This window comes from Lactuca saligna, chromosome 4 (assembly GCF_052625555.1).
Source record: "Lactuca saligna cultivar CGN05327 chromosome 4, ASM5262555v1, whole genome shotgun sequence".
Classification (NCBI taxonomy): Eukaryota; Viridiplantae; Streptophyta; class Magnoliopsida; order Asterales; family Asteraceae; genus Lactuca; species Lactuca saligna.
Window position 1 is genome coordinate 238,968,031 of NC_136420.1, and position 3,307 is coordinate 238,971,337.

At 35.5% G+C, this 3,307-nt stretch overlaps 1 long non-coding RNA gene across 1 annotated transcript; it reads right to left on the reverse strand.

The window, feature by feature from the left end:
• Positions 1-203: 203 nt before the first annotated feature.
• Positions 204-2,839, reverse strand: LOC145039063 (uncharacterized). The gene is made up of 3 exons (XR_013679713.1): positions 2,183-2,839; positions 2,008-2,092; positions 204-339 (listed from the first exon to the last, which is right to left on the reverse strand). It is a non-coding gene; the product is annotated as an uncharacterized LOC145039063 (long non-coding RNA).
• Positions 2,840-3,307: the final 468 nt, after the last annotated feature.

Here is a 3,307-nt window from a genome sequence, read left to right on the forward strand (position 1 = left end):
ATCAGAGACCTTAGTCCCAATGCATTTATAGTTTGTATATCTTATGTGGTTCGATATACTTAGTTCACTATAAACAATGCTCTGATACCAATCTGTCACACCCCCAAACCAAGGATGGCGGAAACGTCTGGGGGTGGAGGACTTCATGTACAGTATCACAACAACGTGTATAATAGTGCTCAAAGTAAAAACAACCACCATAAATATAATTGCAAAAGTTACACCAAAGTATATGTTTACATGTTTCAAAAGCAATTACATTATGATGACAAAATAAATTTGTTGACGGTTTAGCGTCCCATCCTCAAAGCGATGAAGTTTGCCTGTTTCACTGACTTCCTGAGAATACAAGTAGTTTTAAAGAGTGTCAACACAAAGGTTGGTGAGTTCATAAGAGTTTTGTTTGAAGTAGAAACCGTTTTTCCTTGTAAAATCGATTTAGTTTGATTTCCAGAAAATCCAATATTTTCTTAGTTAAGTATGAATAGAAATAATCCTGCATGATGCATTAATGAACCCTAGAGTAATCCGTAGAGTTCCTCTATAATCGTCCAACATATATAAGTTATATAAGGTTTAACTTAGATAAAACGTTGAATATAGTGGGTCTGCCCCAGGTCCACAACCCAACGAGGAACAGGAGATGAGGCGGGCACCACCAATTCTAGGCCAATCAAGACTAAACTCTTATATGACTCAAACATATACGCTCAGCGACCATAGTTGAAGTCTAACAATTCTAGAGGAAATATAGTTTAATATCATAATAACTTTGTATAGAGACCCGGTACTTTGTATCTGTACTCCTTTTTGTATAGAGACCCGGTACTTTGTATTTGTACCCATAGAGATAAAAGGTGATTTTAAATCAACATAAAACTCATTTAGGTTTTTAAAAATAAAATCCCGTAAACTTATGGATTGTTCCCTATGTGAGCCGTTATAATCATACTATGACTATGTGAACCTGCCACGACGTTCTCAGTGTCGCGAAAAATGAAATGACATTTGTCACCCGTAGACCTGCAGATCCCACTGTAGCTAGCAGCGAGGTGTGGGGTGTCAATCCCAATATAGATCTATATACAAGTATCACGTTCTCCCTCCAGGAGATTCTGATTATAACTACCAGGAATTATATCCCGCACTCGGACGTACGGGGAGAGAGATAGAGAAACTCACAATATAGGATAACAAGTTTACGTGAAATGTGTGTGAAAATAAATATTTCTTGTATGAATGTACCCTTCTTGTACGAGTGCGTAGAGTGATGTATCATAAACTATACCTATTATAGTTTATCTAAAATGTATGTACTATGTATGAACTCTTTTATGGAAAAGTATTAGTGTAGTGAATTTATCGAACTCTTTTCATAGTTTAATAGTGCGTGTTCCAAAATGAATGAATAATATTTAATATGAATGTTTTAGTTTCAGTCTATAATGATAAACTAGCAAGAAAACTCATTCAAATATTAGAATTTATGATTATACACTTTGCTCAACATAATACAAAGTGTTATGATATTTACATGCTGTTGGCAAAATTTAGCAATTCTGCCCTGTTTTGGAAAAATCATAGAAAAATCATACGAAGTCGAAAACTAGATCCGTAAATTCTGAGAGTTCACAAAATGTGTCTAGTTTGCTCATAATTTTTATCACAATTTATAATGACCTCTAACTTGGGTGAAAAAGTCCATAATCACAGACTGGTCCGGATTGTTGTTTGAAATGATAGGCAGTTTTGTAAAAATCACCATAAATTGTAGAAAAATCGTATGGAGATGTGCAAGTAGCCATTTTAAAGCTAAAAACTTGATCTATTTGCACCTTGTACAGTTTTGAAAACAAAAATAGTTAAGATGCCCAAAACAGTCCGTGAATGGAGTTGAACTTTTCTGATGAAGGCTGTTAGAAAAATCTAGTTATGTTCTTAGTGTCTTAACTTGTATTCCCCCCTGAAAACTTGAGAAAACATGAAAATGTAGGGGTATGAACTCACCTTGAGTGATTTCAGTAGATACGTGTTGAAGATGGAAAGTGTTCAACCCAAGAACACTTGAAGAATCACTTGAAGATTCGAAGCTCTAACACAATTATGAGAGAGTTTGTCTAAGATATCCATGATTTGAGTGGAAATAAATGAGATAATCATAAAGAGAATGGATTATGCTTACCAAATGTGGAGGAAAAACTCAAGATCAGCCCTTGAATCTCGAATTTCTAGAGAGAGAAAGTGAGAGAGGAAAGAGTTTGATCTTCTTGTGAAATGAGAGCAAAATGAGGGAAATGAGGAGAGAGGATGAATAATCAGTCCTCAAAAACTCGGGAAGAGGGTTAATTGAGTGGGAAAAGACGTTGATGTGACCTAGGTAAGGTGGGGAGGCATGGTTGGTCAGAGAGTGGGTGTGGGGCGGTTGCTTGTGACTGCGGATCAATAACACTACTTTGAATGCGAAGTTGGATTTAGCTTTGCTATAAGTTTCAATCGATTTTGAGAGTATTGTTCGCATTTGTATGAGTGTAGTCGATGAATTGATAAAGCTAGAACATATGAGTTTTGATTCGCAATTGGATTGATGATTGAGGGATGATTCGTGAAGAAAAACGCGAAGTCAAGGACTATGAAATTGTTGTTTTGCAAGAATTTAAAAAAACTCGATTGTGGAGTTGTTGATGCTCATTTTGCGAAAGTAAAACAATCGAGTGTTCGCATCTATGAATCAACTTGAAGTCAATTGGGTTAATATTCGCATATGGGTTCAGCATATGAATTTTTGATTTCGCAAGTTTAGAGTTCAAGAACTAAACTGTATTCGCATCTGGAATGAAAATTTTGTGAATCGCATTTGATTGATTAGGTTAAAATGCGAAGGGATGCGAAGGGTGTAAGAATGAAGATGCGAAAGTGATTAATGCGAAGGGATGCGAAGGGTGTAAGAATGAAGATGCGAAAGTGATTAATGCGAAGGGATGCGAAGTATTTCACAGTAGAATGCGAATTGGGGAAGAAAACAGAAGATTTCAAATATTGTCCCTGGAGTTTCGCATTTTTTTTTTTTTTTTGAAATAAATACTCAACTTCGCAAATGGGGTCATAAAATGATGAAATTGCAGAAGAGTTTCGCATTTTTGGAAATAAATACTCAACTTCGCAATTGGGGTCATAAAATGATGAAATTGCAGAAGAGTTTCGCATTTTTTTGGAAATAAATACTCAACTTCGCAAATGGGGTCATAAAATGATGAAATTGCAGAAGAGTTTCGCATTTTTTGGAAATAAATACTCAACTTCGCAAATG